At 41.6% G+C, this 13684-nt stretch overlaps 1 long non-coding RNA gene across 1 annotated transcript in view; it reads left to right on the forward strand.

The window, feature by feature from the left end:
* Nucleotides 1-480: 480 nt before the first annotated feature.
* Nucleotides 481-13684, forward strand: part of LOC132660132 (uncharacterized) — a 45027-nt gene continuing 31823 nt past the window's right edge. The window contains exons 1-3 of the long non-coding RNA XR_009601364.1: nucleotides 481-652; nucleotides 2870-2956; nucleotides 4212-4363. This is a non-coding gene — a long non-coding RNA (uncharacterized LOC132660132). The remainder of the gene's footprint in view (nucleotides 653-2869; nucleotides 2957-4211; nucleotides 4364-13684) is intronic.

A 13684-nucleotide genomic window follows, 5' to 3' on the forward strand; every position in this document is an offset into this window, starting at 1 on the left:
AAATTTCTGTGAGGAAGTGTGTGATGCAAATTGAATTATCTTCCAGAGTAATAATAAAAAAAGAAACCAAGACAATGGTAAAATATGGGCATCCATGCAGAGAGATGTATGAACTAGGCTTGCTGTGGTTTGGCTGATTGTAATTTAATATTCTATCCCTCTGAAACAACTTGTTCTAACCTGGCTGCAGAAACTCAGTTCTCTTCAATATGAAGTGAATATTACCTAGTTTTGATGTGGTAATATTTCCTCAAATTCTACACTTTTATCAAAAGAGGTTTTTCACTGAAGATAGTACACACAAGTGTTCTAATCGCTGTCTTTCCTGATTGCCTTTAGGACAAAAGAGCAGTTGTACATGTTCAAAGAAAAGACAGAAGGGTGAAAGTTCACTGTTTTTGTGCCTATTGGCATTGGGTAGGTGAAACTGAGTATTAAGGAAATAATGTAGAAAATTCAGGTCTCCACATTTTCTTTTAATGTTTAATCACTGAGTCAGATCCGACTCTTTTTGAGACTCCATAGACTGTCGCCTGCCAGGCTCGTCTATCCATGGAATTTTCCAGGCAAAAATACTGGTGTGGGTTGCCGTTTCCTCCTCCAGGGGATCTTCCTGACCCAGGGATGGAGCCCATGTCTCCTGCATTGGCAGGTGGGTTCTTTACCACTGAGCCACCAGGGGAGCCCTTTCTTTTAATGAATTGGGCCAATTTTCAGGTCTCTACTACATATCTTTCTTTATTCCCTCTGTATCCAGTCTTATCCCTCTCTGTCCTGCTTTCTGCCTGGGGAGGCTGACCTGTAGAGACTTCGTCAATGAGCTCTCTTGCTCTCCGGCGACTTGCATTTGGGTTTGGCAATAGAGAACCCCAGCAGGAGGTCAGAGGTAGAGGGGAGGGGAAAGGCAGAATCCCTCTGGGTAGCGGTGTCATTCCACTAAAGACGGCTGCTCTTGTCGTGGCTGCCCTTTCTCCAGGCTCTGGAAACTGTTTTCTCTCCCTTTCCCTTCAGGCCTAGTGCTGTTACAAGCTTCAAGGTGCTGTACTACCCTGTGTGGTTTTGGTTTCCCATATCTTGTGAAACCTTTATAAATACCCCTTTGATAAACATTCCTCAAATTTTTCCAACTTGACTGAACTCTGTTTCATATTTCAACCCTTACAGAGACAGAATCTGATCCACCTAATGCTGTATCTAAATTCTTCTCACATCCTGGGGGCCACCAACATCTCGTACCAGAACTGCTAAGTAATATTGCTGCCTCTACTTTTTAATGCTCAAAATCTAAAAGCTTCTCATCACAAATATAATAAAATCCAAATTCCCCACCATGACCCAGGGCCCTTTATATTCAGACTCTTTAAAAAAAAATTATGTATTTATTTACTTTTGACTGTGCTGGGTCTTCATTGCTGTGCAGACTTTTCTCTAGGTGCAGAGATCGGGGGCTAGTCTCTAGTTGTGGTAGACAGGTTTCTCATTGTGGTGACTTCTGTTTTGCAGAGCATGGGCTCTAGGGCACGTGGTCTTCAGTAGCTGTGGCTGCTGGGCTCTGGAGTACAGGCTCAGTAGCTGCGGGGCATGAACTTTGTTGCTCCATAGCATGTGGGATCTTCCTGAACCAGGGATCAAACGTGTGTCTCCTGCATGGGCAGGCAGATTCGTTACCACTGAGGCACCAGGGAAGCCCTAATCAGGCTCTTAACATTCAGCGTCAAGTTGAGTCACATTCGTCTCATAGGTTCTGCTGCTGCTGCTGCTGCTAAATCGCTTCATTCTCTTTTGTCTAAGGACCTTTGTCCATGTTGGTCACTCTGCCAGGAGTGTTCTGCTTCCTGCTCTTCTTATGGTTAGCGCTGTCAAAGACAAAATGATGAATCACTGAGGAGATGGATTTTATTCAGGCTGTGGCAATAGGGGAAACCCTCAGATCTGAAGATTGGAGTATGCATTAAGTTTGCCGTCGTTGCTGTAACAAACCATTGCAAAACTGGTGGCTTTAAAGAATAGAGAGCTATTCTATTATAGTTCTGCAGGCCAGAAATCTGAATTGAATCTTAGCGTGGCTAAAATCAAGATGTTGGCAGGACTGTGCTGCCTATGGAAAGTCCATGCGAGACTGATCCCTTCCTTTTTCCCACATCTAGAGCTAACTTCCTTGTCTCATGGTCTCTTCCTCTGCTTTCAAAGCCAGTGATGTAGTATTTTTCCTCTGACTCTGCTTCTATCATATGGCTGCCTTCTCTTTTATCCACAATTTTCTCCTTCTGCAACCCTCCTACAAGGATACATGTGATTCTATTTAGGGTCCAACCAGATAATCTGGATCACTGTCTCACTCAAGCTCATTAACAACATCTGTGAAAACCCTTTCTCCACGAAAGGTAGGATATACATAGATTTCAGAGATTAGGACATGAATACCTTGTAGGGCCCTTATTTAGCCTACTGCACCATGTCTCAGCAGGGGGATTGTACTAGATTTTATAGGGAGGAGCAGACAAGTTACAGGTGGAGTCATTTATAGTTGGGATTTTTTTCAATCAAAGAAGCTTCAGTGAAACAGAAAATGTTCAGCTGGTTCAGGGGAACAAACAATTCTAATCTTGGCTAATTATTCATGAGACAAGAAAGTTAGAGATCTCTGACTGTGTCAACAAAAGGGGAACGGTCTGGGTTTGGCCTTATCACCAAAAATGGGAGCCATTTACAAATCTTATGGGAGTCTTGAGAAACAGTGGACAGCAAGCCTTATCTAAGCTTTGTGGGGAGTGATGGCTCATTACAGTTAGTAATTTTCTAGAACACAAAAGGATGGGGAATTTGGAGAAGAAAATACTGAGATTTCTTAATCATCATTGTTCTCTAGGATCCAAGGGGGTCACATAAAAGTTCAGCACTGTCATCATCTTCTCATCCTTAAATCTATAGATGCCCTCCCTTCCAAATACCCTGTGTAAGTACAGCCCTTTTTGTTATTCTCTGCCATACTTTTCTCTTTACTTCCTTCACAGTATTTTTCATAATCCAAAATTATTTTATATGCTTGTTTGCTTGTCTCTCTATACCATAAACTTTTTGAGACCAGAGAAGATGGTTATTTTAAGAGCTTAGAACAGTGTGTCTGCATATCTTTAGAGCCTGGCACATTTTGGTTGAATTGACCAAAGAAACACCACCAGATGGCCAGCAAACTCATTGGTAGTGAAATAAATAAGGATAAAAATAATGGTGAGATAAACAAGGAGAGACATTCTAGGCAGCAGGACCCACATATTCAGAGACACACAGTGGAGAGTGTGGAATGTGGTACATGGCTGGCATGGGTTAGGGCTGAAGCTGCTGAGCTTAGCTCCACCGTGAGTCAAAAATCAGACCTCCAAGGGGGTGGCGGGGGAATACTTCCTATTCCTCTCAGTGCCTGCATCCATTCACCCTTCCAACAAATCTTTCTGAATGTATTCAATTTGTTAGGCACTGGTCTAGACTTTGGGGACAGAGCATAGAACAGACCAGACAAAAACTAGTCTGACAGTAAATAGAAGAAGCAATTAAAATAAACTGTGCTGAATGTTAAAGAGAATAGCACAGCATGAGAGTGAGATGTGGAATGTAGGCTTGCGGTTTAGAGAAATTGCCCAAGGAAGGCCTCAGTGAGGATATGCTATCTGCCAGATATAGGATTCCCCAGTGGCTCAGTGGTAAAGAACCTGCCTGCCAATGCCAGAGACACAGGAGACGTGGGTTCAGTCCCTGGGTTGGGAAGATCCCCTGGAAGAGGAAATGGCAACCCATTCCAGTATTCTTCCTGGGATAATCCCATGGATAGAGGAGCCTGGTAGGTTACAGCACATGGGGTTGCAAAGAGTCGGACACAACTGAGCATGCACACAGGTGTGGGACTGAGGGTGGAGGCCATTTAACCAACCTTGAAGGAAATGGCATTTGGGAGAAAGGCATTCTAGACAGAGATTACAGCAAGCACTCAGGTCCTGAGGTGCAAACTCATCTGTAAAAAGGCTGGTGTGATCTAAATAGAGTGATGGGAAGCTAGACATTGTAGAAAATGAGGTTACAGAGGCAGGGACTGAGGGTTGCAGTTATAGGGCCTTAGAAGCTTTTGTAAGGACAGTAGCTTTTCCAGTGAGTGAAATGGGAAACCACTGGAATATTTTTGTAAGAGGAGTGACATGCCCTATTTCATTGAACAGGATTGCCTGGGCTGCTATTTTGATATGAGACAGAAGAGGATTAAGGCCTGAGGCAGGAAGACTGTACAGGAGGCTACTCCGTGATCGGGGAAGACCCTTCAGGAGGCTACTCCGTGATCTAGGAAGACCCTTCACCCTACTCCATGATCCAGGTAAGAGATGATGGTAGTAGCACAGAGCAGGAGGTGGCAGTGGGAATGATGAGAAATGGTTTGATTCTGGATGTACTCTGAAGCCAGTAGAATTTGCTGGTGGGTCAGATGTGAAGTAAGGGAGAGAAGTCAAGGATGACTACAAGATTTATGGCAAGGATAGGGTTGCCATTTACTATTTGGAAAAGCGCTAAAAGAGCATCTTTGGGAAGGAAGATCAGCTTGGAATACATCACCTCCAAGGTGCACAAGTAATACTTTAAAAAATAGAACTCATTTTGAAAATGTTCCTGTGAACATTAGGAAATTATAGAACTGGTAATCATATCTCTCCAATGTGCTGGATGCGTTAGTTTAATATCATTCAAGACATGTGATTGCTCACTTCTCTGAGCTCCTCACCTTCCCTGAGAAATTTCTACCACTTCTTTGTTGGGAGAAGTACAACAGGAAAATTAGAAAATTTAAGTGTGCAACTGCTTTGGAAATAACAACAGGAAAGTCTGCAGGTGAAATCTCTCCTTTTCATCATCTCTTGGTCCTCCAAAAGAGCAGCTGAACTGAACTCGGAAGCTGAGGAAAGCCACCAGCTTTGGGGAGATGCCTGCTTAAGAGCAGAACCCTGGCTTTGGCCCCCAGGGCTCTGCAGCCAAGTCCACAGCTTGGCAGTTACTGTGTCTTTCTCTAAAAAGGTAACTGCCTAGCTTTGACTCCGCAACCCTATGCCGAGAGATCTTCCAGGCTGAGATGGATAGCTTCAACTCTTTTCTCCAGGCTTCACTGCTTGTCACTTTCTCTGAAGTGATGGCACTCATAACCTGGACCCTGGCCTCAGCTTCTGAGTTTTTCCGCACTCCTTATCTTGAACTGCCCAACTTGAAAAGGCACTCTTTAAGTCTCACCCAAGAGCTCCGTACACCTGCTTCACTACAGAGTCATTCCATGTAAATTAATTTTCCAGGTATCTGAAGCTTAGCCATCCTTCAATGTCAATTACATGAAGAGAACTTTTTCTGAGGCTGAACTGTAAACATTCCTGCTTTCTTAACCAGAGTGCATAAAACAAAACTGAACTTGTCAGGCATTAGGCTATCTTCCCACCAAGTGATGATGTCCGCAGGCTCTAGTGAAGTATCTGGAGTCTGTGCCTCCTACACTTACAGCCTCAAGCCGCTGTGTTTTTGAGGCTTGTATTTCCTTTTTAAAAACATTTTTGATGTTTTGCTGCACCATCCCTGCTGTCATTTTTTGCTAGTTACTGCTTGTTTATTTGGATACTTCACAGACCATTTTTAACTTATCTGAGTCCAAGCTTGGGTCTTAGTAGCTAATATATGTTCTTTAGAAATGTGAGATAGTATTTGCAGTCATCAGAATTGTAAGGTGGCCCCTTCCATGCTCATATCCTATGAAATCTCCTCCTCTTGAATCTGAGCTCGACTTATGAGTATGATGGGATTGCCACTCCAATGACTAGGTTACCTATGTGTTTCACAAAGTGAAGGGACTTTGATTATGTCATTAAGAGTCTCGTGATCAGTTAACTTCAAGTTAGAAGGAAGATTGACCCAGGTAGGGCTGACTTAAGCAGGCAAGCCCTTTGAAAGATGACCTAGAGGTAAGAGGTTTCCTCTCCTGTTGGCCTTCAAGAAGCAAATGACCATGAGTTCTATAGCAACAAGAAAATGAATTTGACCAGCAAACGCATAAGCTTGGAAGAGGACCCCGAGCCTCAGATAAGAACAAAGCCCTGGACTTGCCTGGTGGTACTGCTAAGTCGCTTCAGTCTTGTCCTACTTTGTGCAACCCCATAGACAGCAGCCCACCAGGCTCCCCCGTCCCTGGGATTCTCCAGGCAAGAACACTGGAGTGGGTTGCCATTTCCTTCTCCAATGCATGAAAGTGAAAAGTGAAAGGGAAGTCGCTCAGTTGTGTCCAACTCTTTGCAACCAGGCTCCTCCATCCATGGGAATTTCCAGGCAAGAGTACTGGAGTGGGGTGCCATTGCCTGGTGGTACAGTGGATAAGAATCCACCTGCCAATGCAGGAGACGTGGGTTCAATCCTTGGTCTAGGAAGATCCCCCATGTCATAGAGCAACAAAGTCTGTGCACCACAACTACTGAGCCCTTGCTTTAGAGCCCACAAGTCAAAATTACTGAGCCCTTATGCCACAACTGCTGAAGCCGAAGTGCCTAGAACCTATGCTTTGCAACAAGGGAAGCTGTGGCAAGAAGCCTGCACACCGCAGTGAAGAGTTGCCCCCGCTCAGCATAACTAGAGAAAGCCTGCATGCAGCAACGAAGACCCATCTCAACCAAAAATTAATTAAAAAAAAAAAACAAATCACAGCCCTGACCAACACCTTGACTGCAGAGTTGTGAAACCCTGAGCAGAAAACCCAGTTAAGCTGTGCCTGTACTCTCAACCATAGAAACTGTGAGATAATAAATGGGTATTGTTTTATGCTGATACATTTGTGATAATTTATTATGCAGCAACAGAAAACTAATACAGCGCCCTATTTGGATTTTGTATTTGAAAGGGTAAAAGCATAGTGCACTTGGAATGCATGGGTTCATACAAACTTAATCACATTATTATAATTACCCCATCCTACTATGCATAATATCAATTTTGAGTTTTATTCCGCTCAGGAAATAAAACTCCAGAACCTATTAAAATTATATTTGTCCGTTCCTGAGCCTCAGCAAATAAAATATGCAAGGCAGTAGTGGTAAATTCAATTCAACATTTCTCTTCTGTACTACTTTCTCTACCCAGGAGAGTCATAAGCTAGAAAAACAAAATCTAAAAAAAAAAGTCCAAATGGAACACAATTAAACTTATCAGTGGCTGTGTGGTGGGATCAACTTTTTCTACAGTGATATTTTAGCTACTTATGTTATAAATAAGTGCAACAAAATATAATGGTATGATATCTCATATTTTTGAGTACTTTATAAAACTTTTAAAAGTTTATTTCATATGACCTTTACAATATATGTCTCTTCAAACATGAATTAATAACCAAACACAGCCTAGCAAGCTAGTAATATGTTTATTTACATATTTGATTTTTAAAATATAGTTTTTGCATAATTATTATTGATATATAGTAAAAAAGCAAATCTCTTTTGCAGCTGTCCTTCATTAATCTTGTTTTCCTCCCCAGATTCAACCCTTAACTGGTTTCTTGTGCATTTTTCTAGAGGTATTCTATGCAGTTACAAACAGATATTCAAACATGACACATTACTTTTGGGAATTTGTATTTTACTAACAATTGATATATTTTGTTGGAATTTAATAATTTACCAGGATAGAGTTTTAAAGGACATTCTTCCAAGTTGTACCCATAGTTCCTTGCTCATTTGTAAAATTTGTGTATTTAAATTTTATCCTTTGACTTTCCTTCTTTTTTTCTCAGCAATAGCAACAAACAGCACTTGAGTTTATCGAATGCTGTTTTTGTCTGTTCTAAAAAAATAATGTCGAACAGTTAAGTATTTACCACAAAGTACTCAGCTTTTAATACACAAGATCTCATTTTCTTGTAACAACCCTCAAAGGAAGATCTTTTAATAATGCTCATGTTACATAGGAGAAAATGGTTCTTCAGGAGGTCAGGTAATAAGCCTTCCACTATAAGAGGGAAAACTGAGACTCAGCTTCTCTCTTTCTGACTCCAGAACCTCAGCTTTTAATGTTACTTCCCTGCTTTTCTTCCTTAATATCTTCTTCATGCTTTCCTTTAATTACATCATACAGTCCCTAAATTCTTGAGTGGATCATTAATTTTCATTTTCCTTATTTATTGACAAATCCATTTATGGATATAAATCTACCTCCAAGCCTGCTTTATCAGCATAAAATACATTTTGTTATGTGGAATTCTCAATGTCATTTTTGCTAAATAGTCAAATGTGTTCTTTCTTTTTTAAAATGTTGTTTATTTATTTATTTCTGGCTCTGCTGGGTTTTCATTGCTGCTTGGGCTTTCTCCAGCTGCAGCAAGTGGGGGCTAATTTCTAGCTGTGGTGCTTGGGCTTCTACCTGTCGTGGCTTCTCTTGTGAAGCCCAGGCTCTAGGCGCGCAGGCTTCAGTCGCCGTGGCTCCTGGCTCTAGAGCACAGGCCCAGTGGCTGTGGTGCACAGGCTTAGCTGCTCCACAGCATGTGGGATTTTCCCAGACCGGGGACTGAACCTGTGTCTCCTGCATTGGCAAGTGGATTCTTTACCACTGAGCCGCGAGGAAAGCCCTATTTCTTTCTTTTTTGACCTGAAATAATTAGAATTTTATTTTTGCAGTAAGGTTTTTGATCTTGTTTATATATCTGTAGATATGATTAGTTTTATTTATTGTGGTAAAAGTACAATATTTCCTATTTCTACATTTTAGAATTTACTGAGTTATCTAATATGTAATTTGTTTTTATAAACATTCTATAGATTTCTAAAAGACAGTATAGTCTTTGTGGGTGAGCATTATGTGCCTATTAAATCCATTTTTTAAAAATGTAGTTTGAATTCTTCTATATTTGATCTGTCAAAGGTAGTGATATAGGTGAGGTGTTTCCTAAGAAAATTGGCTTTTGTAGTGACTCTCCTCATTTTCAGCAATTCTTATATTATTTATGTCAATATACTACATTATTTATTTACATAAAGTTCCATTATTATCATAGCTATATTGTGACTGTATATCTTTTATAAATATAAAAAATGATGCTCTCTTATCCTCCCTAATTCTTTTAATCTTAAACTTTGAAATTAAGATTACCAACTCTATTCTTTTTGTTTGAATGTGTCTATATATCTTTATTTATTCTTTTGTTTTTAACCTTTTTCGATATATAATTTAGAATATTATGCTAGCAGATAGAATAGTGTTTAATTTTGTTTTATTATTAAATTTGAGAGTCTGTTGAAAAAGATGCACACATTTGTGTTTTGTTTATTTCTTGTATGTTTGTCTTCTATAATATGATTTCTCTTTTTTTAATGATAATTTTTTTCTGACATTTTGGGATTTTTTCCCTCTTTTTATGCTCTTTAATGCATCAGGATTTACACACAATGTTTTAAATTCTGTTAGGATACAAATTTAAGCTATTAAAAAACTGTACTAGAACCCAGAATTATCAAAATTATTAATGCCAATGAGGAAATAGTGTCCATCGATCTTCCCCTGTAGAAATGCTGAGTCATTAGTGCTCCTCCTGTCTGTTCTGAGAAACAGACATAAACTGAGTGGACAGGTGAAGAGAAGAGTGGGACTCTGAAGTGGAACTAGATTTATTTCACTTATCTTTCCCTTTTTTGTAATATGCATAGGAACAATATATGGCTTAAAATTCTATACCTGCATAAGCCTAAAAATTATATCTCAATTAATATAACAAAATGCTAAGTGATAGAATATTATATCATAGTTTAAACAGCAGAGATTTTTATTCCTTAATGGGCCCTAAAATCAGAGAAGGCGATGGCAACCCACTCCCGTCCTCTTGCCTGGAAAATCCCATGGACAGAGGAGTCTGGTGGGCTGCAGTCCATGGGGTCGCTAAGAGTCGGACACAACTGAGCAACTTCCCTTTCACTTTTTACTTTCATGCATTGGAGAAGGAAATGGCAACCTACTCCAGTGTTCTTGCCTGGAGAATCCCAGGGACGGGGGAGCCTGGTGGGCTGCCGTCTATGGGGTCACACAGAGTCGGACACGACTGAAGCTACTTAGCAGCAGCAGGGCCCTAAAATAGTGTGTTTAGAATGGTGTGGTAGATAAGATGAAGGAACATATTGTACGTTCTTTTTGAAAACATTTTTTTTCTGCATTAAAAAAGGGAGACCGAGGTGGTGGTTTGCACCATCAGAAATCCTAACGAGGTAAGAATGACCAGCACACCTTCCCTGAGTGAGTGAAAGTCACTCAGTTGTGTCCACCTCTTCGTGAAACCATAGACTGTAGCCCTCCAGTCTCCTCTGTCCATGGGATTCTCCAGGCAATAATACTGGAGTGATTTGCCATGCCCTTCTCCAGGGGATCTTTCCAACCCAGGGACTGTACCCAGATCTCCTGCATTGCAGGCAGATTCTATATCGTCTGAGCCACCAGGGATGCCCAAGCCTTCCCTGGAGAGATTTTACCTGTAGATCAGAGCTAGCACACTCTGGGGCAGCTGCTGGCCCAAGGGGAATGCCTGGGTCAGTTGCTTGGGCCTGAGCCCTCTTGGTTTGACCTCTTGGCTCTTACTGCAACTCATGGAGATGCCCTGATCTGTCAGGAGCTGGGACAGCTGAGTCACACCCAAAGAGGAATTTCTCCTGTTCTCCACTTGGGAATCCAGACAGATTTCATCCTTATGTCAGTGTGTCCCCAGCATCTCTGCAGAAGAAAATGGAAATATCTAGGTGGACTGGCTCCAGGTGAACTGTGGGAGGCAGCAAGGAACCTGTAGATGCTCAGTCTGACAATAAGCAGATGTGCTGGTCTTCTGTGACGGACACAGTGACCTCCACCTCACCACCTGGTTATTGTTACAATCCTCCTATTTAACTTCAGCTAAGGGTCTCATTGCTAGCAGCTTGCAGTGCCAGTTTAGCAGCCCAGCATCCTAACAACAGCGAGACCCAAGGACAGGATTACCCATCTGAGTTTTCTTCTCTGTGTTACGAGAAGTTGTGTACTGAGGCCTGATTTTGTCTCTGGCTCAGCCTCTATGACTGGCACATATCATTCTGGTGCCTTTCAAGGACACCTATGAGATTCTCTCCTGCAACACCCATGTCTGCTGTGAGTGCGCACTGGATATACCTTGTGGCTTCTCCTAAGAGCCCTTCTTGGTATTCATCCCAGTGCTGCACTTCTCTCTCCTACCTTCAGCTTCTTACCTCTTCACATGCAAACTGCAGGGAGGGGTTAGTGGAATCCTCCCAGGGTCTCTTGCAATTATTTCCTGTGACGCTGAGTTTTTCTCAGGAGCATTGGTTGCACACTGACCTTTTCTGGCTTCCATTGATCTCATCTCATATAAACTCAAGCTTGATTGTGTTTCTAAAAATGTATAATGTACATGGCTTCCTTTCTTGGTTTCCTGCTATGATGCAGAACTTTCCTATGTGTGTGTATCTTTGGTCATTTCAGAGAGGATCTGCTAGCCAATGGAGAAAGAGAAATAGACACCTTTGCTCTAGTTGTGTGTTTTGTTTTGTTGGGTTTAGCAGAAATCTGGTCATTTTGCACTTAGAGTGCAGGATATACTGAGTTGGCCAAAAAGATCATTTGAGTTTTTCCATATTATGGAAACACCCGAACAAACTTTTTGCCCCACCCAAATACAAAGAGAAATACCATGCAAATTAGTGATTGAATATTTGGAGCTGAGACTTAGGGAAGCTCTGAGTTAGAGATATACATTTAGAGGTCTTCCTTGGTGGTTCAGTGCTTAAGAGTTTGTCTTCCAATGCAGGTGTGGATTCTATCCCTGGTCAGGGAGCTAAGATCCCCACCTCATAGCCAAAAAACCCAAAACATGAAACAGAAGCAATATTGTAACAAATTCAATAAAGACTTTAAAAGTGGTCCATATAAAAAATCTTTTTTAGAAAAGAAAGAAATATAAATTTGGAGGCATCAGCCCATAGTAGGAGTCACGTCACAGTAATAAGGAAGTCTGCCTAAAGCAGTAGTTCCAAAATCTCGTGGATCATCAAAATATACAGATTCCTTGGTCCCTGTCCTATAGACTCTAATTTAGTGGGCTTATGATTGCCCTCAGGAATCTATAATCTTTTTAAAATCCTTCCATTGAAAGAGTTCTAAAATTGAGTATTAAGGGAAGACATTGTAAGACAATGCTCCTAGTATGTTCCTCCTTAATGAGAAAGTTTTATATATCTATGGGTACCTGGCTATGTTGTAGGATGGTGGCAGGGTCATCAACTGAAAAAGTGGTGAAGATTTTGAAAAGGCGTTGTGAGGAAAGTGTAGGGAAGCTGATGAGACACATGCACAAAATGAGGGGACAGAGGAAGTTGGACATCAACGAAGATGAATGTGTACCTTCTCCTTCTTGCTCAGAAGCCCGATTGTGAACTTAGAGACTGTAGGAGGTTGGGCAAATAGAGTTGGATAAATCAAAGGTCAAGGACAGGACACTGAGGGCTACAGAAACCCCCTGGCAGCTGACCATACTCCCATCTTTTCAATTTTCCGCTGCCCTAACCTGTTTCCCTGCTCTTGACTTCAGAATCACCCATCCCTTTTTCTCTCAGTCCATGTACTCCTCCTTGGTTAATTTCTCCTTCATTATCCCTTCAATCACCATCTTATCAATAACCTTCAAAAAATTAAATAACTAATTTAAGGTAATAAAACTAATAAATGGTTAGACTGAGATTTGAACTTAGGCCAATTTTTATTTATTTATTTTTTAATCACTACTTTATTTGACCCCTGCAGTCGGCATGGTGATGCCCCACCCAGACCCTGTTTAATAAAGGCCTTATTGCCTCAGCATCTGGGAGTACTGTCAGCAGACAGACTTCAACTGTTCAGCCCTTTGGGATGGCTCAGCTGCAGAGACTTGTCACGTCCAGGTTCATACCGCTTCCTAGGCCACCCACCTTCAGTGACTGCTGTATGTGACTGATGTATGTGGGAGTATAAAGGTCTGGCCCTCTCAGACCTCCTTGGGACTACTCTGAATGTCTCCAGAGCTCCCTGTGGGGTCACTGAGGCTGTCCTTGGGACTGCATTTCAGCTCACCTTTCCCTAACCCTTCCTGCTTTCTCCTCCTCCTTCCAACGGGACTCCTTAATAAACACGCTCCATGCTAAACTTTCTGTTTCTTAGGGGACCTAACATGCAACAGCTTCTCCAAGAAACTAGAGCCAGAATTTCCTGTTATAGGAGTCACATGACTTCTCACTGTTTCCAGAGACCCTCTCAAGTGTTTCTGAGAAGTGTCAGGCCCCAGATGAAAAGCTGGGTGCTCCTTGTCCTGGTCACCAGGATAGCATCTAACCATTTGAATTTCAGGTACAGAGGACTCAAGAGAGAGTGTTAACCCAGGCCTGAGTTAAGTCCAATGGTGTCAGTTTCGGAATACAGATATCCTGCTTCTTACGCTTTGCCGTTTCCCTTTTCCCTCCCTAGGCATCCTTCTGAGGCCAGAGTCTGACTTGAAATCCTAATCTTGAACCCTAGCTTTAAACAACCTGCAAATGAGTGAGGCAACTGATTGAAATTTTCAGGCTCACATCTGATAACACCATTGCAGTGTGATTTTAGTGACTGAAAGGAAAAAACAAGACCAGAG

This window comes from Ovis aries, chromosome 7 (assembly GCF_016772045.2).
Source record: "Ovis aries strain OAR_USU_Benz2616 breed Rambouillet chromosome 7, ARS-UI_Ramb_v3.0, whole genome shotgun sequence".
NCBI lineage: Eukaryota > Metazoa > Chordata > Mammalia > Artiodactyla > Bovidae > Ovis > Ovis aries.